This window comes from Canis aureus, chromosome 7 (assembly GCF_053574225.1).
Source record: "Canis aureus isolate CA01 chromosome 7, VMU_Caureus_v.1.0, whole genome shotgun sequence".
Classification (NCBI taxonomy): Eukaryota; Metazoa; Chordata; class Mammalia; order Carnivora; family Canidae; genus Canis; species Canis aureus.
Window position 1 is genome coordinate 11,328,048 of NC_135617.1, and position 24,552 is coordinate 11,352,599.

General features: G+C 37.2%; 1 long non-coding RNA gene across 1 annotated transcript in view; it reads left to right on the forward strand.

The window, feature by feature from the left end:
- Positions 1-24,552, forward strand: part of LOC144316763 (uncharacterized) — a 326,077-nt gene that overhangs the window by 139,488 nt on the left and 162,037 nt on the right. The window contains exon 3 of the long non-coding RNA XR_013382616.1: positions 4,897-4,953. This is a non-coding gene — a long non-coding RNA (uncharacterized LOC144316763). The remainder of the gene's footprint in view (positions 1-4,896; positions 4,954-24,552) is intronic.

A 24,552-nucleotide genomic window follows, 5' to 3' on the forward strand; every position in this document is an offset into this window, starting at 1 on the left:
CAGGTTTGAGTGTGTGTGTGTGTGTGTGTGTGTGCATGCACGCGCATTTACTGTTGTGTGTAGACATGGAAATGGGTAAATGGATATAAACATATATACTGGAACACAAGGAAGGTTTTTCTTTGTAGATTCCAGCTTTTCTTTATTTTCAGAAGTGTTGTGAAATATATATTTTCTGCCAATCTGTTCAGTTATCATCTTGAAGTTCAACTACCTTGAAGTTCAACTACCTTTCTTTATTTTAGGTCATTCATAGCTGAGCTAACACACAGATATTATTATAAAATCAGACTCACATGGATCAGGGATCTCACCCAACATTAAGCTTTAATAACTACTGTCAAGGATATGAGATATCAAAAAGCTCAAGCAGAGTTGTGGGACATCAAGGGTAGCTTCTCAGAGCCTGTCTTCCTATATTGGATGTGCACCTCAATTTCACAGTAATAGAATGATTCACAGGTAAGGATCATAGTATTATCTCCCACAGTGGGAGCATTTCCATTTTGAATCATCTCCATTTTTAACCTGGGAGTTGTGCATCTCCGCAGGGAAACATACTCATAGATCCTGAGTACTATTTACTATAGGGAATTCTTAGGAAGATCATGTTAAGGGCAATTCAGAGATAAAGGTTTCTTCCTCCTGGTAAATAGCATTAGTTTATTTTCCCAGAGGTCCATTTGACACAAAGATTACAGCAGGTTATCTGCTAACTTCCTTCCCTGGGGCATCACTCATAAAAGAAGTGACATAATCCCAGACCAGAAGCTTTAACTGCTTCCTGACAGTAGTTAATAGCATTTTTCATTCCCCTCTGAATTTTGTGTAAGTTTGCCACAGCTGTTATGGAGCTCCGTGTCTGTATTTATTGCAATGCTCTATCTGCTTCTAATATGAATTAAATGATGCTATTTTAGTTTTCTTATGTATTACTTCAGGTATCATTATCTTCATTTCTCTGAATGAATCATCCTTTTCCCTCCCAGTCTCTTGCAAAGAATCTTGTATAATTTATATTAGATTTTCTAAAGCTTATAAGACAAGTATCACTTCTTTTGTTTTTTACCCTTCTTTTCCTTGAATACATCTCCCAAGCGAATTCTTTGTTCCTTTCCATATTGCATAATTGCCTTTTTTTTTTCAGAATTTTCGCACAGTTTCTATAATATTTTATTTTGTTGGTAATTATATTTTAAATCAATTTTATTACATTCCACAGTATTTTATACAAATAGTTTTAAAAATGAAATAGTGCTAAATACCTTATAATAAAATTCACTAGTATCTTTTTTAGTGCTCAGTCTTACCCAACAGCATAAAAACTTGTCACTGAGTTTGGCATTTACTTTCCAGTTTTTGAAATATATCTGTGCTTAATCTACCTAAATATGTATTGCTATATTATTTTTATTTCATAATTATTATTTCTATTCTATTACTTCTTCTATTTATTATTAGTTCTGTTTATTAATTCAGTTATTATGTCTGATATAGAATTTCTTTTTGGGAATCCTTTCTTAAGTAAATTGTATAGCCTGGCTATAAATCCATGCCTATCATATTTTCTATCTGTACTTATAAGCTTTTATGTCCCTTTTGAGTTCTAAGTGAACTACCTTCGACTTTCTCAAGTTTTAGTATCTTATCAACACTTTCATTGTGATGTTCTAAAATATTTTAGATTGTAGTAAATACATATATTTTTTAGACTGGTAGTTACTGTGATTCTGTAAGGAGCTCCTTTCTTGGGGACCTACTCCAGGAAAATATTTAATGATCTAGGATTTGCTTTTTTCAGGTTCTGATTTTCAGAAGTTCAGAGGTACAGATTACTGGCCACGGGGCATTTCCAGTCTTGGTGGTCTCCTCTGGGAATAAGACATGCATCACTGACTTTCTCTATCTTATGGAAGTTCACTCTGGTAGGATGCTTTTTCACTACATCTGTGTTTCTTGTGACTATACCTCTACCTTCTAGGAAACAAAAAGAGCTAATTGCTTTAATTGCATCATTTTACTTATGCTATACAACATATACAACTCATAAGGTAGATGCTTTTCTAGTGATTCTGATTTACAGCTAAGCAAACTGAATTTTAAAGTCAAATTAAACTGCCTAAGTTACTCTTTCAGGAAACAAAGTTTGCACTTAAATCTCAAATTGCCTCTTGCATGCTCTGAGATAGTAGATGTTCTAATAATTTGCTTGTAGGATGGTAAGCCTGACTGAATGAGCAGGGGTGGAGGTTGGGGTAAGTTTCTATGACTTAGAAATTTGTTCTGTAGTTATCTGCTCTCAAAGGAAACCTTACCCTGCAGGCTTTATGTTTATGGTAGTCACTTAATGAAAAAAAATCTTCCCAACACAACTTGCTGGTTGCAACTTCTTATCCTGCGTATCACAGGACTGTATTCACATTTCCAAATGATGGTTCAGATTATGATTTTATGAAGGTGACCTTCTTTTATTTCTCAGGCATTCTTTCACAGGAATGGAAAAAAATTGAGAGTTTATTCTGTTGCCTCTTCTAATCTGGCCCTGTGGGCATTCTAACAACCAAATATTTGATGTTTCTGTCATATAGATGACAATATTCCTTTTTTTAAGTTTTTTTTTTTTTTTATTCCTAGTTTTCTATGTTAACGAAACTATGTCCCTATGTGTATGGATAGTTGATCATTTCATAGATATCTTCCAATGGCAGAGTTAGATATCAGCTTTCATATTATTTTAATCTGTAGGCTACCTAATGTTTGTTTCATTAGGAATTGTCAGAATGGGACAAGAAGGCAGATAGACTCCTCTGTGAATTTGCCACCTTATATACTCTTTCTCATAATTTTCAAACACACATACTCTAGTCAAACAGATCTACTTCTTTCCTCTAACATTAAATTAAGTATGACATAGTACTTTTGTCATTTGTCACTGCTTTCCCCCTAATCTTTAATATCTTCTTCACCCTTCTCTGAATTATACCCAAATTCACAACATCCAACTTAAGTTATGGATATTCTATGAAGCCTTCACTGGTTACTCTTATTTCTTTTTCTGAAAATACTTGTCATTTTAATTTTTCTATCTTCTGGACTTTACATGAAGTTCAAAACAATTTACATTTAATTGTGCTCAAATTGTTTTGTGTTTCTTTGTTGGATCTCTTCATGTTATATGGTCCCTAAGAAGAAATTATACTTATACTTTATCTCTGTCTGACATGATCTAGCCAGGTAGCTTTCTTCCTTGACTACACATTTGAATCATCTTTTGGGAAGGGTTGGCTGAAGATGGGCAAATGCAGTGTTAAAATCACCTATACCTGGGCTCCACCTCAGATTAAATTACAATCTCTTGACGTGTGGCTCATGCACAGAAATTGTGTTCCATTTCTGTTTCTAATGTGTAGCCACATTTGAGAAACAGTGCCTTAACCTTAGGTTGAGAATTTAACAGTGTTTACCACACATGTGACTAAGTATGTATTGCAGACCATCAAAGACCATCCAGGGATAAGAAAAGTTGCCAAGGAAGAAAGTTTTAGGCTTCAGCATGAATAAATGAGCCATAAATTGTGAATCATAAAGGGTAACTGATCAAAGCAGAAGTAATGATTTAGAGATAATTGATAGAAGAGGTATAATGATGGAGATTTCAAGTTTTCGAAGTAAAATAACTAAAATTAAAAAAAAATTAAAAAAAAATAAAAAAAATAAAAATAAAATAAAATTAAATTGGATTTTATGAGCATATGTAAGCAGGTACAAAACCATAGATGTAAAAGATCATTCGGACCCTGTCATTTTGGACTTCTCTCAAAAAAGGAGAAAAGGAAATACAGCAAGTTGAGCAGTAAAAGGCTGAAGTGTCAGTGTATGAAAAAGGTCTTTGATAATGATTATCTGAAAATAATAAAATGGAATGTAAGCTGCAAAATGAAGAGTCTATCTAAGATAGCTGCAGGCACCTCTCCCCTTTGGAGGATGGGTGTTTTAGGATGTTGGAAGGAGTCAAGTGGAGCTTAAATAATTGCAGCTGAAGGAAGAATTCTATCCCAATCGGACTCTCTCTGATAAGTTGACAGGTCCAGCCACTAGTAAGCAATATGATAAAGAATTTAAAAGGCAAACATCCCAAGAGGATGAGGAAATCAAGAAGCATACTTGCTCTGGCTTCAGGGATTCAGGATACCAGGCTAAGAGTGAAAGATTAATTTGAGGCCACACCAGAAAAAGGCAACAGGACACTTTATGCCCTTCCTGTATTGTCCAGGACTAGTTCAGGTCCTGCTGGAGTTGTACCTGACCTGGCTATTCAAGGATAATAAAATTTAAAAAAAAATGAAGTTCATGTGTGTTTCAAGTTGGTGGGATTGCTGGTTTGCAAGTGAAGGTGCCATGTATGTGGTGGGGCTGTGGTACAGCCAAAGGCAAACTTGTATGACGGAAGTCCTTGGGCAACATGGATAAACAAGTAATACATTACCATTGCCCTCAAAGAGCCAATTTTGTTGACAATTACACGTCTCCTTCATAAACCTGTGGATGATCAAGTATGATTCAGTATGTTTAATGATAATCTGAGTTTGCACAGGTAAGAAAGAAAAGGACATAGATTGATAGAGCTGTGTGATAATATATGCTGTTATAAAAGTAAATTTAAATAAATATTTAGATGTGATAACTTGCCATGCATACAAATCTTAAGAAATTTTAGGTAAAATTTTAAAATCTGATTATAGTAATTGAGAAAAACATTGACTTACAGGAAAACAGATGACCTAAGGTTACTTAAAAGAATCTTTTAATAATTTCTAGAGTTTAGAACAGTTATTTGTTTGTCTGCATACCATAAAAGAAAGATATGAATTAATAAAATTCCATATTTTTCCTAAGCACCACTGTTTTAAACCATCTTACTGAAAACTGGACTATGAGTTGCCTCATCCTCTGGTAAGTTAGTCATTATTCTTTTATTTCAGCAGTACTTTAGAAGTTGTAAATATTTAAAATTCTGATAGAAAAAAAAATCCACACATGCATATTTCTTTTTACTTTTACTGGATGATAATTCATTTTTGAAAGAATAAAAAGATTTTTTTTCCCTGTCAATGCAATCTGCTTTTGATATTCATTTTCATTATATTTTGCAACATACTCATTGTGTCCACAGTATAACCCTAACTAAAGAACAAACCTAAGGGGAGGAAAAAGGCATTAAAAATATCTACACATCTGCTTTCAGCCTCTCCATTATTACTAAGAATGTTCTAAATCACCTTGTGTCTGATGACATTAAATCAGAGAGAACAGGCAAAGGAGGCCATGTCAGCACACTGATAATGCATCCACTGTACTGTCTGGTCGGTTTATCCTCTGTCACTTCCCATTTAAAGGGCACTGAATAGAGCAATTTTTATCTAGGACAAGTTTGTAAAAGTAATTCCACTTCTTTTTTCTTGTCTGCAACAGCAATTAGTTTATAATAACAATTGCGATATCATAAGTGTCTGACATTTTTCGTTGAATTCATTTCATTGTGTTTACTCCTTCCTAACTTCATTTTAAGCCTTTTAGAGGATATAGTATAAAACTGAGATGATTATAAAAAAAATCTCCCAATTTAAGCTTTTTTAAAAAAAATTTAGATTACCAATATTGATTAAATATGCTGGATATATTTTTATTTTCTTAGCTTAGGAGAATTTACTAATGCCTACTTAAATGTGTTGTATATTTTCAGATTTCAAAAGTAATATGTATTTATTGTAGGGAATTTAGACACTAGAGAAAATGTACAGAAGAAAATAAAGAGTACCCAAAAGCTAAGCATCCAGAAATAATCACTGCTAATTATTTCAAATATAAGTTTCTAATCCTGTGTGTGTGTGTGTGTGTGTACAATGGCCCAGTCAGGAAAGAGAAATTACACAGTAATCTGAATAGAGAAGGCTTACTATAAAGGTTAATTAAATATTTATGGGAGATTAGCTTCAAAGAGGGCACAAAAAAAAAAAAAAAAAAAAAGAACTCTAAAGAAGAGATTAAAGCTGATGGAAGATAACCAAAGAAGACATAAACTTGAAAGTGCACCTCTCCTCTGCCACCCTTTTTAGGATGGAGTTCAGGCTCCATTGGAGAAGGCAAGGCTTCAGTCTGCTCAATGGTAAAGAAGTATGTTGGGTTATTTTGGGATTGAGCTGGTCCCCAGATGGCAGACCAAGACTTATATACTACTGGAAGATGAGTACTACTGAGGGTCCTACGGGGTGTTGGCTACTGGGTCTCACAGGAGAAAACAGAAAAAAACACAGAAGAATCAGCAAGATTCCCTTTCATCCTGCAGCATCTCTCCCGCACATCTATTGGCAATGGAAAGATATTTACAACACCCAGCTCTGTTGTGACAATGAGGTCAATGATTGGTGGCTCTGGAGCTGAGGTAGTAAATTGTGGTAAATGATACTGACATACAGTATGTTGTATATAACCCTGTCTTTATTTTTTTAATATTATACTACATATTCTTTCCTGAAATTTGCTTTTTCTCACTTATCAATTTATATAGAAATATTTGTATCTTTCACAACGGAGTTTTAAAAGCCTATATAGTATTTCATAATAAGAATTTTCCATGGAAATTTTTTGCATATTGTGTCTGTGTAGCATAGACAGGGCATGCCTTAGTAATTCACTTAAGTAGTCTCTGTAAAGAAACACTGTCTTATTTTACTTTTCTTTATTGCTTTGGCAATTTCGATTGGTCCTTTTGTCTGATGGGCTTTTTGCCATTGTTAATCAAAATTGTCCTCATATTTGCCCTTGTGGGAACAAAACTGGGAAAGAAATTTATTCACTAAATATTTTTAATTCTGAGGAAGATATCTCATAATGCTGGTGGCTTTCTTGTAATTTAGATCACAAAGACATAAACATCTTGATAGCACTCTATTTCTATTTTAACAATAATCATGACTTTCTGATGATAAAGGGTCTTACACTAGGCATATTTTTTCAGATAGGAATTGTTGAGAACTTGAATTACCAATATTTTCTTCATTTACAATTGAATCTCTTTATATATTTCAAAATTATTGTGAGGCCTTTGTTTCCTGATGTGTTACTATGATATATGAAGAAAAATAATTCGTATGTATACATCTCAAAAAGGAAATAGATTAACAAAATGAGTTTTGCTCCTTTTTGAAAACTCATTAATAACAACAAAATATCTTTAAGATATCACGAGGTAAATGTACAGTTCTTTCATATGATCTACAGAAGTAGACTTTACCTTTAATTAATTTAAGCATTATGAAAGAAATTAAATGATCAAAACTTGTGAAAATTTCAATGATGCAAGTTTTATACAATAAGGTACAGTTTTTAAAAAGATTTTATTTATTTATTCATGAGAGGCAGAGAGAGAGAGAGAGAGAGAAAGAGAGGCAGAGACACAGGCAGAAGGAGAAGCAGGCTCCATGCAGGGAGCCCAATGTGGGATTCGATCCTGAGACTCCAGGATCACGCCGTGGGCTGAAGGCAGGTGCTAAACCGCTGAGCCACCCAGGGATCCCCAATAAGGTACAGTTTTAAATAGTGCAGAAGCAGAATTAATCTGATCTGGTTTAATTAGTGGGTTTTTTTTTTTAGCCTTTACTTATTTTTATTTAAATTCAATTTGCCAACATATAACACCCAGTGCTCATCCCATCAAGTGCCCTCCTTAGTGCCCATGTAAGTAGTAGTTTAAATGGCTATTTATATACAGCATCATGAAATAAGATGACTTAACATAAAATTATGATTCCATATAAGAAAAGTTTATAAATCCAAGTTTATGAATTATTTTATTTTGAAATAAAAAGAAAAAAATCAGTACTACTAAATAATTCTTAAAGAGAATGAATGCGTCTACGGCCATACCACCGTGAACGCGCCCGATCTTGTCTGATCTCAAGAATGAATGAGAGAAATAGGATAGTACCTATTGCAACTATTGCCCTAAATGAAAGGCAAGTATACTGAGTACCTTGTTGTTATGAAATTTACTCAAATAATATTTTGATATATTAAAATGTTATACATATATATATACATTGCATTTATGATTGTATATATAGTTATACTATATGCATAAAGATGTATAACTTTATTTTAATCCTCTGGGAAAGTTCCTGAAATTTTTCAAATTTAAGAACATATGGCTCAATTCCTTCTGAATCTATGGTTAGTAGAGATCTACTTCCTTTCTCCAATAGCATCACACTGTTCTAGTTGACTGCCGTCTCTCCTCAGAGTTTAGCAGGAGCCTTCTAATTGATTTCTCTGCAATAACTCTGTTTTCCCATAAATAACTAACATATCAGCTAGGGTGATTTAAGTTTTGTTTTAACTTAATTCTTTTCATGTCCCCTTCTCTGTTTCAAATTATTCAACTGTTGCTAGTTGTTTTTTGATGAAGATAAACTCCCGAAATGGCTAAGTTTCACATCATTTTTCTAGAGAAGACAAGGATCTTCTTCTTTTTAAGATTTTATTTATTTATTTATTTTGAGAGAGAGAGAGAACACATGTGCCCGAGCAGAAAAGGGGGCAGAGGGGAAGGGAAAGAGAGAAAGAATCTGAAGCAGACTCCACACTATTTGGAGCCTCACAGAGGGCTCAATCTCAAGACTATGACCTGAGCCAAAACCAAGAGTCAGCTGCTTAACTGTCTGAACCACCCAGGTGGCCCAATAAGGATTATTTTTGTATCTTTCTCCTGATGCCACTCCTAAGATTACCAAGCTATCCATCAGACGGTCTATGCCAAGCCTGCTACTCCAGGTGGCACAACACCTCATCTGGAGGTGCTACAAGCAGGCAAAATCTCAAGTCCCTGGTCCTCCTGGACACCTAAGTGACCATACCATGGACAGGTAGGCAGCTAGAATGGAACTGTATTTATTTCATTGTATATGTTTTTCTTGCTTCCTAGTATTGTTTCCAACCTGCTCTTCCTCTTCGAAATGCCCAGTCCCCTTCAGAGTGAATACAATTAGACTTTTTCATCTCTGTTGCTGTCAACTACATAACTTCAGTCACACCTCTTCATTGATTATTTAATCATTTTAGCACTTGCCTGATTCTTCTCCTTTTCACTTGAATCCTGTCACCAATATTGACAATGGAAATAGCTACAGTTTTGTCTCTTAGTTCCTATACCAGAGCTACAGTAATCATTTATTCTACTACTCCTCAGCCATCTATAACCATGATTGAAACACTAATAATTTCTCTCCTTTCAAAATACCTGTCAACTCCTATCCTACTACTTGATTTTCTCTAGGGAAATCCAATGCAGAAATTACACAACTAAATGAAGACCTCTTATCTATCGACTCTTATGTTTTCGCCAGTCATCATGTCCCTTATATTGTCATTATCTCTTATACACATTAGATTCTTGTTATATCCTCATACATTTTTTCTCATAACAATTGCATACCAGTCATTATATTACCATTTTCCTAAAATGTAACCTTGATTGATGTACTCCTCTCTGCCTCAGTCCTTACAGATTACTAATGTCCTTAAGTGGCCAAATCCAGTTTTGTGCCAAAACCACAGCTGCATCTCTCTGTGATTACACTGACTTTCAATACTTAAAGTTCACAATCATAAATTCCGGTTGGAAATTTGATATTACTTGACAATATTACTACCTTTGTCCTATGTGCTTACTTTCCCATTCTTCAAAAACAGCTAGTTATCTTTACTGTCCTCTCTCTTTTCAGTCTTATACTTACCTGTATGCCACTGTCACCTTCATTTCTCACTATAAGTTGATGTTCTTTCTGTAAAATAGTTAATGAATGTAGAAAGGAGGTTCTCTCATATTCCACCACAAATCTTTTTGTTTTTTTACAAATCTTCCACTCTCTACATCTGTCTCTACACATTTTTTTTCCTTTTTCTTCTTTTCCTCTTTTTATAATGTATAAAATACCCTTACACTTGTGAAAGCAAAATGCCTCCATTTTTTGTTCTGTATTTTTACCTTCCTATATACTTACTCCTATAATTTTCTTCTTTCTTATGCCACATATTTCTATTATACTGGTTATTCTTATCAGCTGAGGAGCATGCTTAGCATTTGTTATGTGTGGAAAAATATCTTTTCTTGAGCCTTTATTGTTCCCATTTACTGTACTCTTCACCATAGAAGCAAAATCCTTCAATGAATTGTTTTTGTTCTGTCTCAAACTCTACTTTCCTACTTGTTTATTTTTTTTTTTTTTTTTTTATTGGTGTTCAATTTACTAACATACAGAATAACACCCAGTGCCCGTCACCCATTCACTCCCACCCCCCTCCCTCCTCCCCTTCTACCACCCCTAGTTCGTTTCCCAGAGTTAGCAGTCTTTATGTTCTGTCTCCCTTTCTGATATTTCCCACACATTTCTTCTCTCTTCCCTTATTTTCCCTTTCACTATTATTTATATTCCCCAAATGAATGAGAACATATAATGTTTGTCCTTCTCCGACTGACTTACTTCACTCAGCATAATACCCTCCAGTTCCATCCACGTTGAAGCAAATGGTGGGTATTTGTCATTTCTAATAGCTGAGTAATATTCCATTGTATACATAAACCACATCTTCTTTATCCATTCATCTTTCGTTGGACACCGAGGCTCCTTCCACAGTTTGGCTATCGTGGCCATTGCTGCTAGAAACATCGGGGTGCAGGTGTCCCAGCGTTTCATTGCATTTGTATCTTTGGGGTAAATCCCCAACAGTGCAATTGCTGGGTCGTAGGGCAGGTATATTTTTAACTGTTTGAGGAACCTCCACACAGTTTTCCACAGTGGCTGCACCAGTTCACATTCCCACCAACAGTGTAAGAGGGTTCCCTTTTCTCCACATCCTCTCCAACATTTGTTGTTTCCTGCCTTGTTAATTTTTCCCATTCTCACTGGTGTGAGGTGGTATCTCATTGTGGTTTTGATTTGTATTTCCCTGATGGCAAGTGATGCAGAGCATTTTCTCATGTGCATGTTGGCCATGTCTATGTCTTCTTCTGTGAGATTTCTGTTCATGTCTTTTGCCCATTTCATGATTGGATTGTTTGTTTCTTTGGTGTTGAGTTTAATAAGTTCTTTATAGATCTTGGAAACTAGCCCTTTATCTGATATGTCATTTGCAAATATCTTCTCCCATTCTGTAGGTTGTCTTTGAGTTTTGTTGACTGTATCCTTTGCTGTGCAAAAGCTTCTTATCTTGATGAAGTCCCAATAGTTCATTTTTGCTTTTGTTTCTTTTGCCTTCGTGGATGTATCTTGCAAGAAGTTACTGTGGCCGAGTTCAAAAAGGGTGTTGCCTGTGTTCTTCTCTAGGATTTTGATGGAATCTTGTCTCACATTTAGATCTTTCATCCATTTTGAGTTTATCTTTGTGTATGGTGTAAGAGAGTGGTCTAGTTTCATTCTTCTGCATGTGGATGTCCAATTTTCCCAGCACCATTTATTGAAGAGACTGTCTTTCTTCCAATGGATAGTCTTTCCTCCTTTATCGAATATTAGTTGCCCATAAAGTTCAGGGTCCACTTCTGGATTCTCTATTCTGTTCCACTGATCTATGTGTCTGTTTTTGTGCCAGTACCACACTGTCTTGATGACCACAGCTTTGTAGTACAACCTGAAATCTGGCATTGTGATGCCCCCAGATATGGTTTTCTTTTTTAAAATTCCCCTGGCTATTCGGGGTCTTTTCTGATTCCACACAAATCTTAAAATAATTTGTTCTAACTCTCTGAAGAAAGTCCATGGTATTTTGATAGGGATTGCATTAAACGTGTATATTGCCCTGGGTAACATTGACATTTTCACAATATTAATTCTGCCAATCCATGAGCATGGAATATTTTTCCATCTCTTTGTGTCTTCCTCAATTTCTTTCAGAAGTGTTCTATAGTTTTGAGGGTATAGATCCTTTACATCTTTGGTGAGGTTTATTCCTAGGTATCTTATGCTTTTGGGTGCAATTGTAAATGGGATTGACTCCTTAATTTCTCTTTCTTCAGTCTCATTGTTAGTGTATAGAAATGCCACTGACTTCTGGGCATTGATTTTGTATCCTGCCACGCTACCGAATTGCTGTATGAGTTCTAGCAATCTTGGGGTGGAGACTTTTGGGTTTTCTATGTAGAGTATCATGTCATCGGCGAAGAGGGAGAGTTTGACTTCTTCTTTGCCAATTTGAATGCCTTTAATGTCTTTTTGTTGTCTGATTGCTGAGGCTAGGACTTCCACTACTATGTTGAACAGCAGTGGTGAGAGTGGACATCCCTGTCTTGTTCCTGATCTTAGGGGAAAGGCTCCCAGTGCTTCCCCATTGAGAATGATATTTGCTGTGGGCTTTTCATAGATGGCTTTTAAGATGTCGAGGAATGTTCCCTCTATCCCTACACTCTGAAGAGTTTTGATCAGGAATGGATGCTGTATTTTGTCAAATGCTTTCTCTGCATCCAATGAGAGGATCATATGGTTCTTGGTTTTTCTCTTGCTGATATGATGAATCACATTGATTGTTTTACGGGTGTTGAACCAGCCTTGTGTCCCAGGGATAAATCCTACTTGGTCATGGTGAATAATTTTCTTAATGTACTGTTGGATCCTATTGGCCAGTATCTTGTTGAGAATTTTTGCATCCATGTTCATCAGGGATATTGGTCTGTAATTCTCCTTTTTGGCGGGGTCTTTGTCTGGCTTTGGAATTAAGGTGATGCTGGCTTCATAGAACGAATTTGGAAGTACTCCATCTCTTTCTATCTTTCCAAACAGCTTTAGGAGAATAGGTATGATTTCTTCTTTAAACGTTTGATAAAATTCTCCTGGGAAGCCATCTGGCCCTGGACTCTTGTGTCTTGGGAGGTTTTTGATGACTGCTTCAATTTCCTCCCTGGTTATTGGCCTGTTCAGGTTTTCTATTTCTTCCTGTTCCAGTTTTGGTAGTTTGTGGCTTTCCAGGAATGCGTCCATTTCTTCTAGATTGCCTAATTTATTGGCGTATAGCTGTTCATAATAGGTTTTTAAAATCGTTTGTATTTCCTTGGTGTTGGTAGTGATCTCTCCTTTCTCATTCATGATTTTATTAATTTGAGTCTTCTCTCTCTTCTTTTTAATAAGGCTGGCTAATGGTTTATCTATCTTATTAATTCTTTCAAAGAACCAACTCCTGGTTCTGTTGATCTGTTCCACAGTTCTTCTGGTCTCGATTTCGTTGAGTTCTGCTCGAATCTTTATTAGCTCCCTTCTTCTCTTGGGTGTAGGATCTATTTGCTGTTTTTTCTCTAGCTCCTTTATGTGTAAGGTTAGCTTTTGTATTTGAGTTCTTTCCAGTTTTTGAATGGATGCTTGTATTGCGATGTATTTCCCCCTTAGGACTGCTTTTGCTGCATCCCAAAGATTTTGAACGGTTGTATCTTCATTCTCATTAGTTTCCATGAATCTTTTTAATTCTTCCTTAATTTCCTGGTTGACCCTTTTATCTTTTAGCAGGATGGTCCTTAACCTCCATGTGTTTGAGGTCCTTCCAAACTTCTTGTTGTGATTTAGTTCTAATTTCAAGGCATTATGGTCCGAGAATACGCAGGGGACAATCCCAATCTTTTGGTATCGGTTCAGACCCGATTTGTGACCCAATATGTGGTCTATTCTGGAGAAAGTTCCATGTGCGCTTGAGAAGAATGTGTATTCAGTTGAGTTTGGATGTAAAGTTCTGTAGATATCTGTGAAATCCATCTGGTCCAGTGTATCATTTAAAGCTCTCGTTTCTTTGGAGATGTTTTGCTTAGAAGACCTATCGAGTATAGAAAGAGCTAGATTGAAGTCACCAAGTATAAGTGTATTATTATCTAAGTATTTCTTCACTTTGGTTAATAATTGATTTATATATTTGGCAGCTCCCACATTCGGAGCATATATATTGAGGATTGTTAAGTCCTCTTGTTGAATAGATCCTTTAAGTATGATATAGTGTCCCTCTTCATCTCTCACTACAGTCTTTGGGGTAAATTTTAGTTTATCTGATATAAGGATGGCTACCCCTGCTTTCTTTTGAGGACCATTCGAATGGTAAATGGTTCTCCAACCTTTTATTTTCAGGCTGTAGGTGTCCTTCTGTCTAAAATGAGTCTCTTGTAGACAGCAAATAGATGGGTCCTGCTTTTTTATCCAGTCTGAAACCCTGCGCCTTTTGATGGGGTCATTAAGCCCGTTCACATTCAGAGTTACTATTGAGAGATATGAGTTTAGTGTCATCATGATATCTATTCAGTCTTTGTTTTTGTGGACTGTTCCACTGAACTTCTTCTTAAAGGGGAATTTTAAGAGGCCCCCTTAAAATTTCTTGCAGAGCTGGTTTGGAGGTCACATATTCTTTTAGTTGCTGCCTGTCTTGGAAGCTCTTTATCTCTCCTTCCATTTTGAATGAGAGCCTTGCTGGATAAAGTATTCTTGGTTGCATGTTCTTCTCATTTAGGACCCTGAATATATCCTGCCAGCCCTTTCTGGCCTGCCAGGTCTCTGTGGAGAGGTCTGCTGTTACCCTAATACTCCTCCCCATAAAAGTCAGGGATTTCTTGTCTCTTGCTGCTTTAAGGATCTTCTCCTTATCTTTGGAATTTGCAAGCTTCACAATTAAATGTCGAGGTGTTGAACGGTTTTTATTGATTTTAGGGGGGGATCTCTCTATTTCCTGGATCTGAATGCCTGTTTCCCTTCCCAGATTAGGAAAGTTTTCAGCTAGAATTTGTTCAAATACATATTCTGGCCCTCTGTCCCTTTCGGCGCCCTCGGGAACCCCAATTAAACGTAGGTTTTTCTTCCTCAGGCTGTCGTTTATTTCCCTTAATCTATCTTCATGGTCTTTTAATTGTTTGTCTCTTTTTTCCTCAGTTTCCCTCTTTGCTGTCAACTTGTCTTCTAGGTCACTCACTCGTTCTTCCACCTCGTTAACCCTCGTCGTTAGGACTTCTAGTTTGGATTGCATCTCATTCAATTGGTTTTTAATTTCTGCCTGATTAGCTCTAAATTCTGCAGTCATGAAGTCTCTTGAGTCCTTAATACTTTTTTCTAGAGCCACCAATAGCTGTATAATAGTGCTTCTGAATTGGCTTTCTGACATTGAATTGTAATCCAGATTTTGTAACTCTGTGGGAGAGAGGACTGTTTCTGATTCTTTCTTTTGAGGTGAGGTTTTCCTTCTAGTCATTTTGCTCAGTGCAGAGTGGCCAAAAGCAAGTTGTATTGGGAAAAAGAGAAAAAGAGAGGAGAGAAAGAAGGAAAGAAAAGAGAAAGAGAAAAAAAAAGGGAAGAAAAAGAAAAAAAAACGAAAAAAAAAAAAAGAAGAAAAAGAGAAAGAAAAAGAAAGGAGAAAAAAAGGGGGTGGGGGAAGGAAACAAATCAAAAAGCAAAACAAAACAAAAACAAAAACAAAAACAAACAAACAAAAAAAGAACCACCGGGGAGTATCTTCTGATTCTGTGTTCTTTAAGTCCCTTGGCTTCTCCTGGAAGTTGTCAGTCTAGCTGGTGTTCCGGGTGAGGGGCCTGTTGTGCTGATTTTCAGGTGTTAGCAGTTGGGGGAGCTGCTGTGCCCCTCCTGGTGCAGGGCTCGGTGGGGGTTGTTTACCCCGTGAGGCCGCAGGAGGAACAGCCCCAGTGGCGGGGCAGCTCTGGAAACCTGGATTCAGCTCCGGCAGGAACTCCGTCTGCAGGGCCTGGAGGCTCCGGGGCGGGGCCGCTGCTCTGCTCAGCTGGGGCAGGAGCGTCCTCGCTGTCCTGGGCCTTCCCGGCCTCTGCCTGTCCCGGGGGAGGCGGGATCCTGGGCTGTGTCCCGGCGCCCTGTGCTCCGGAGCCTGCGCTGGTGGATTCGCGCTCCCGCCCCGCAGCCCCCTCCGCGGAGCCGCCGCCCGAGCCCCTCCGAGCTGCTCCTGGAACCGCGCAGCCCCCTCCGCACGGAGCCTCTTCCTCTGCCCGAGCCCCTCCGAGCTGCTCCCGGGGCCCCGCAGCCCCCTCCGCGGAGCCGCCCCCGATCCCCTTCAGCTGCTCCGGGTCCCACCGGGTCCCGCCGTGCGCGCTGCAGCCCTTAGGGAGCTCGGCGCACTCTCCTGGGCGCGCAGTTGCTCTGTTACTGTCCCCGGGAGCCCAAGGGCATCCCCGCCCTCCTGGTCCTGCTCCAACTCCCTGGAGCCCCTTTCCCCCGGGAAGGTCGGTGCAGCTCCTGCTCCTCCGGGACGGGGCTCTCCTGTCCTGGGGACACTCGCCCCGGCCTCAGCCCGGCTCCTCCTGGGCCCCTCCCCCTTGGAGGCCTTTGTTCCTTTATTTCTTTTTCCCCGTCTTCCTACCTTGATAGATGCGCGAACTCTTCTCACTGTAGCATTCCAGCTGGTCTCTCTTTGAATCTCAGGCCGAATTCATAGATTTTCAGGATAATTTGAAGGTTTTCTAGGTAGTTTGGTGGAGACAGGTGATTTGGAGACCCTACTCCTCCGCCATCTTGCTCCTCCCCTTACTTGTTTATTCTTTAAACATTACTTAACAAAAAAACAAAAAACAAAACAAAAAAAAAACACAATGCTTTCATCCCTACATGTCCATTGAGAAACTTACTACAGTTTCTAATGGCATGTCAACTTTCAGATCTAATGGACTAATCATTGGCTTTGTCCTATTGACCTCTTCTGCTGCCGAAATAATTGTTTACTTTTTCTCTTCCTTCTATAATAACAGAGATGTATCTTATTTTTATTCTACCTCATTGGTTGCAGTTCCTCACTAATATACATTATTCCCCTTCATTCAATGCACTTCAGAATTTTTTCATTCTGTAGTCATTTATTAAGAAATGCATGTTAAGGTTGTGCTTATGATATTTCAGTGAATTAAATATGTGAAAACTATGTGGGGCTTATATTATAGCACATAAACTCCATGGGAATAGCAGATAAGCTCCATGAGAAAAATAAACACATTTACAAATTTCATAGTGTATCAAAAACCCTATATGTTATATAAAAAAATTAGATAAAATTTAAAAACTTGTTCAACATCATTTCTCAGTGAAGAATTGCAAATTAAAAAAATAGATACAATTACACACAAATTAAGATGGATAAAATGCAAAAATCTAATAATACCAATTGTTGATGAGAATGTAGAGCTCCTATCTATTGCCTCTGGGAATCCAAAATGGTACAACCAATTTGAAACAGTGTCACACCTTTTAGTATGTATGTATGTATGTATGATATTTATTCATTTAACAGAGAGAGCAAGAGATCATAAGCAGGATGAGCCAGCAGAGGGAGAGGGAGAGGGAAAGGTATACTCCCTTTTGAACAGGGGGCTAGACTCGGGACTCAATCCCAAGACCCTGGGATCATGACCTGAGCCAAAAACAGATGCTACTTAACGAATTGAGCCACCCAGTCACCCCAGTGTTGCACCTTTTAAACACAGTGCTACTATACAATGTAGCAATTGTTCTCCTACATACTTATTTATCCAATTGATTTGAAAAATTTTGTCCACACTAAAACCTACACATGAAAGTTTGTAGCACCTTGATTTATCATCATCAAAAACTAGAAGCATCCAAGATGGGTACATATATCTGGTACCTCCATACATGGGAATATTATTCAGTGATTAAAAGAAATGACTATCAAGATACGCAAATACATAGATGAAACATAAATGCGTATTGCTAAATAAAATAAGTCAATGTGAAAGGGCTGCAAATTGCATAATTCTAATAATATGAAATATGGGAAAGGCAAATTATAGATATAGTAAAAACATCAGTGGCTGTCAGGGTTTTAAGAAGAGGTGATAGTTGGACATATGAAGCATAGTGAATAGTTTTGGGTGTTGAAATATTTTGTATGATGATGTCATGGTGCATATATGACAAGATTCATTGTGAAAATCCACAGAACTTCATATAAGAAAGATTTAACCTTGGGATCCCTGGGTGGCTCAGCAGTTTAGCACCTGCCTTTGGCCCAGGGTGCGATCCTGGAATCCCGGGATCGAGTCCCACATCGGGCTCTCTGCATGGAGCCTGCTTCTCCCTCCTCCTGTGTCTCTGCCTCTCTCTCTCTCTCCATCTATAATAAATAAATAAATAAATAAATAAATAAATAAATAAATAAATAAATAAATCTTTTAAAAAAAGAAAGATTTAATGTATGGAAATTTTAATGGATCAATTTGGAGGTCAAGAGATCCTAGGATGGAATGAACCTATGAAGTATGATAAAGCGATCTAACTATACTAAAAATATATGATATTACCTCACTGAGAATGGAGGAGAGAATGATGCTGACTTAAGAAACTTTGGGACTGAGCAGAATCTATAAGAATAAGGAAGTTGTACATTACTGTACTCCAGTTGATAAAGTTGTTTCACGTGAGGGTATGTCTTAACACTATGAATATTGCTAGAAATATATACTGCAATTGAAAAATTGAGTTAATGTATGGTGGAAGCCAGGTTTTCCACTGTTGAAATGGGAATTCATAAATAAGCACGGGAAGGAACCTAGAATGATCCATTTAGTAATGGATTAGAGTTGGGAATATTATTATGAACTTAGGATTAGTTTAACATAAATACAGATAACTACAGCTAGAAATATTTATGATGTGTATATACATGAATTAATATGCACAAATCAACCATGATCAACTCTGACCAAAAACTTAAATTCATGCTTAGTTATGTAGCCATTATTGATGACATCAATAGGAGCAGTAGAGGTGGGATATTGTGGAGGGCAGCCTGAGTCGTGTGAATTTGTTTAGGATAGGAGAAAAGGAATTTGTAGAGAGAAGAGTTTTGTTGCAAAGGAGAAAAAAGAAATGACATGGTATTTGGTTAGGGCAGTAAAATCAACAGTTTTTTAAATGAATAACATTATATTTAATGAGAACAATTTAGTAGAAAGGTAAAAATTACAATGTAGGAAAAAGGATAATTGCTGAAGTGGCACAGATCAGCTAAGAACACATATACAGTCAGTAAACATGAGCAAACATTGTGTTTACATATCAGTATGGAAAGCAGACTGAATGTGGATGGTGATAGCTGGGTAGATGTGTGGTTATGAATGTGTGGAGGTTCTTTTCAGGTTGTTTCTGCTTTTTTGGGGAAAGTAGAAATCAAGGCCATGTGTTAATAATGTAGGTAGAACACATGGTACTGAAACTTGAGGAGAGATTAGAAACTCTGAAATTGTGTCTTGGGTGGCAGGAGAACAAATGCATATAGGGAAGTATGATAGGATTACCAGGAAACATTGGTGACTATTTTATAGTTATCATTATAAATATATAGTGAAGCAATCCGTGTAATAGAATATTCTTCTTTCTTATTCATGGCACCAATTGGGGGTATAGAAAAGGCTGAAAGTTAGATTAGATTGGATTAAGAAAGTTGGGTTAAACAGATTTACGATTTTACTAGGTGAATACAATAAAATTAGAGATAAGCCAAGAAGTCGAATATGTGTGCAAAAGGGATTATAATTAACAATGGCATATGAGCTAGTTTAGGAGCAGGGAGAAAATGGCAAAGATCCGAGTGACAGGAGAAAATTAGTAGGATAAATAGATTGAAGATGTGGAGTAATAGAGAATGTAGTTGAACAGATCAAGTGGGAATACAAATTGTTATAGTCATTGTGGAAAACAGCATGAAGGTTCCTAAAAAAATAAAAATACCAAATATGATCCAAAGAAAATAGAACCACTAATTCAAGAACATATATGCACCTGTATGTTTATTGCAACATTATTTACAATAACCAAGATATGGAAGAAAACTAAGTGTCCTTCAATAGGCAAATGGATGAGGAAGATGTACACACGCACATACATACACAGGAATATTACATAGCCATAAAAAGGAGATTATGCCATTCATGACAACATAGATAGACCTAGAAGGTATTAAGCTAAGTGAAATACACCAGACTGAGAAAGATAAATACCATAAGATTCTGCACATAAGTGGAATCTAAAAAAAGTAATAATAAATGGACAGAAAGCAGAATCAGAACTATAAACACAGAGAAAAAAGTGATGATTGTCAGAAGGGAGAGAGTGGGAGAGGTTTGGGCAAAATATGAGAAGGGGAAAGGGAGACACAGGCTTCTAGTAATGGAATGAATAAGTCATAGAAATGAAAGGCACAGCATATGGAATACAGTCAATGATATGATGTGATGTAACTGGAAAGATGGTAGCTACATTTATGGTGACAATCACATAATGCATAGACTTGTCAAATAACTGGGTTGTATACCAGAAACTAATGTAACATTGCATGTCAACTGCACTCAGAAAAAAAAAAAAAGTGATGACCAAAGAGTGAAATGCACATAATTGTTATTATGTAGGTTGCCTTCATTGATAATGGTAAGTCCCAGGATAAGATGTGAGTGTGTGGCTAAGGCCAAGTTGAGGGCACGATCATTGTAATGTCAATTACGGAAACAAGGAGCCTGGGGGTTCAAGTACATGTATACTGGAATCACCTAGAATTATGACTTGAATAGCATGGAAAGAATGGACAGTGAGCCAAGAACAGACCTCTTTGCTACACACAGGTTGGGTAACTGGGACCTGAAAATGACAATGTCCTATGAAGAGCAGCAGGTGACATAATCTATGGATGTGTTATTCAAATGGAGTATTTTAGAGAGATTATAGATTCTATAAAGAAAGCAAAGAAGGACAAAAGGACCACTACCACACTTCCCAGCCTGACAATGACAATACTTTCTAACACTCTAGAGGACTGCAAGGGAGATAGTGTCCACAGGGAGAAGCCAACTGTTTTTTTTTTTTTTTTCTGGTACAGTAAAATAATAGAAATGCTTAAACAAGATATTGAAAAAATAGAATATTTTGCTGCTGATGGTCTTTGAATTCCGTAGGGCATAGGATTTAATTTTTTTTTTTTTTTTTTAATTTAAGGATGCCTCAGTGGTGCAGTGATTGAGCATCTGCCTTTGGCTCAGGGTGTGATCCCAGAGCCCCCAAATCAAGTCCCATATCGGGCTCTCTGCAGAGAGCCTGCTTCTCCCTCTATGTCTCTGCCTCTCTCCCTGTGTCTCTCATAAATAAATAAATAAAACCTTTATAAATTTTCAAATTTAACTTCAATTAATTAATATATATTATTGGTTTCAAAGGTAGAGGCCAATGATACATCAGTCTTATATCAAACCCAGTGCTCATTGCATCACATGCCCTCCTTAATGTTCATCACCCAGTTATTTGTAGAATTTCTGAATGTGAAGAATGTAATAAGGATGTAGAACAGGAGATGTTCAGAGCTTCATGTAGATTAGTGTGTATGGGAGAAGCAGATTATCTGGATATCGGGAGCCTTTAATGGTGAATGTATAATAGGACCAAAAAAGCCATAATCATATTTTTTTTCCTGGCTGATTCAAGGCTGAAAAGTGTATTCAGACTGACGTTTGAGGGGTGGGAATTGTAGATGTCTACACTCTGTGTTCACACCCAGTAATGAAAACAAGTAAACTGAGGAAAACTGCACGTGGATACTCTGCTTAACCTTAAATAATCCAAGTGAAAGGCTTAAGGGAGGTGTGATCTTATTTCCAACATCTGAAGCTTAAATTTGACCTAGGTCTGACCCTGGGCCTGATTCTGAGTCCTCTCACCTTAAATATCTCCATTTCACATCAGGGCCTCTCATCTTATACCATTTATGCTTTCGACCATCAAGATTATATGTTCAGCCCTGACCTTTCCCTAGAAATTTAGGTGTGTTTCCTCAAACTACATATCTGACATCTGTACTTGAATGTCTAGGGGGCATTTCAAACTTAACTGTCTGAAACAGAACTCTTGAACTTCAGATGTTTTCTTCAAAGTTTCTCTTTTATTTTCCACATCTCAATCAAAAGCCCTAACATCCATGCTACATTTCAAGACAAAAAATTGGGATCATCCTTCTTTCTTCCTTCATTTTAGCCAGATGTGTCAGTACATCCTCTTGAATACCTATCAACCTGAGATCAATCTCCTTGTGTTCGTCTAAACTATAATCTAAACAATCTTCATTCCCTGGCTCGAATGATTTAACATCCTGATAACTAATCTTCTGATCTTGCCTCTACAGGATTCATTTTATATCCAGAAGTCAGGCTGATGTTCTAAAAATAAAAGTAGGTGATCTACCTACCTATGCCCTCTTCCTACTGCCACTCCTACCATCAGCGCACACTCTTCAAAGACTTTCTCTCGCTTTGAGAAAATAACTAAGTTCTTTACCCCAGTCTATAAATCCCTGTGTGATCTAGCTCCTGCCTCTTTCTCCAGTGTCACATCAGTTCACTTTCTCTCTTGCTCATTATGCTTTAGTCACATTGGTATTTCCTCTGTTCTTTGTAACTGAAGCTTGTTACTTTCCTAAGGTCAGTCGCAAGCTGTTTCTCTGCGTGAAATGCTCTTCCCCTTGTTCTCACGAAGAATAGCTCTTTCTTACTTTTCCCCCCCATGAAATATCACTTCTTCAGGAAAGCTTTTTTTTTTTTTTTTTTTCCCCTCGAACATTCAGGGGATGGATACATCATTTCAGCCTGATTTTACTCTCTGAAAAGTAGTTTGTATCACCTGACGCTGTCTTGCTCTGAGACATTTCCGGTCATGTCCACTGCTCTAGTCCCAGTGTTTATAGTGCACCTACTTAGTGCACTATATAGACTCATTGGATGAATGAGAAGATGCATGGGTGACTGTGAATGACAGCCTGGCCCGATGACCTCTCTTCTCACATCTTAACCTACCCTACTCCAATGGGCTTCCTCTTAGTGGGCTTCCTCTTAGTACATGGTAAGGTGTTAAGCTCCTTTCCATATCAGGGCCTTTCACCTGTTGTTTGTTCTCTCTCCATGTGACACATCCCCCCCCACCCCCATGTCCCCTCCTCACCTCCTGAACTTGTGTTCATCCTTCAGATTCCAGCTCAAATAAGTCCTCCTCGTGGAAATTTAGTCTGCTACAAGGGAATATTTTCATTATAAAGTTTCATAACACCAAGTGCCGCTTTCTTGAAGGACATATCTGGGTTGTAGTTTCTTTTTCCAATGATTTTTTTCTCGTGTTTCTCCTCAACAGAACTGTAAACTCCTCAGTCAGGACCGTACCTGTTTTTGCATTCGATTATAACCTCATCAACTAGACAGGTATGCAGTCTTACTCAAAAATATTAATCCGATCTCTTTTACCTCCTTTAACTGTCTAAATAAAAATGAAAATTTAAAGTCCCACAAAAGCAATCAATAAGTAGATCCTCAGCCAGAGCCTATCTATTTCCCATAACCCATGACTTAGCTAAATCAACAATTAGGGCATTTTGAGCTCTAATGGACCATGGATAGCAACTGCTTGGTCTAACAATCAGCTCCCAAAAAAGACAAGTGGAGGGCAAACAATAATTAGATGGCAGAGCTCTATCAACAGTTCAGTAATCCTTGTCCACACCTGAGTGACTCCAATAATAGCTGACATAAGACGCTGGAGGGAATAAGACTGAGCTACCTTGCATGTTGAGCCCTAGGCTCATTCTAGTGGGAAGCTGAAAGTTTCTAAAGCATATAAATTTATAAAGCATATACATTCTAAGGCAAATAAATTAAATAAGTGATGTGTCTTTGGTTGCCAGCAAGATAGGTAGGTAGATGTTTCTATTCCTGTCTCTTTTTCTATCCTTAGTTTCTTGTTCAAGCTATGTTTTAAAGAAAGTGAGATTTGGGTAGAAATGGGTCTCTACCTATTTTCCTGAATATACTATCTAGCAGCTCCTGGTTCTACTCCATTCTTATGGTTCTTGTTACTTTTAGTGAAATGTGATAAATTTACATAATGAAATGTGACAAAATAAACAATTAGTCTTTTAAAATATCAATAGAACTAAATAAATAATGTTGACCTAGTATTTTCTGCCACTTTAATTTTTTTTTTTTTTTTAAGATCACTGTAAGCCAAGAGAATAAAAACTTTAGGCAACCTACTATACCCTAAAGAGCTCAGGACACCTGCTTAGGAATTCTCAGCTATTTGAGCTCTGTTTAGCATCAGGGAATGGGTTTGGAATGGGTCAATGACTTTTTTTTTTTTTTTGGAAAAAAAATTGGCTTTGTCCTATCTCAAAACAAAATAATACATATAAAATGAGAACTGCATCAGATGCCAACATTTTGGTGCACTCGGCATATGCCAACCACTATTCCAGGCACCTGTCATGTGTTACTTCAGTTAATCTTCACAACAACTTTGTATATTTGTATTTTTCTTATAACAAATTTGAGGCTCAGAGAAAATAAATCTCTTGCCAAAGTAAGTGCCAAAGTGAAGTTTGAACTCCATGTTGATTTTTCTGCATGAACAGAATGTCAAAAGAAAAACAAGTTAAAAACGCTAAGATTCAACAATAACCTTTGCTAACATAACTAACATCTGTTGA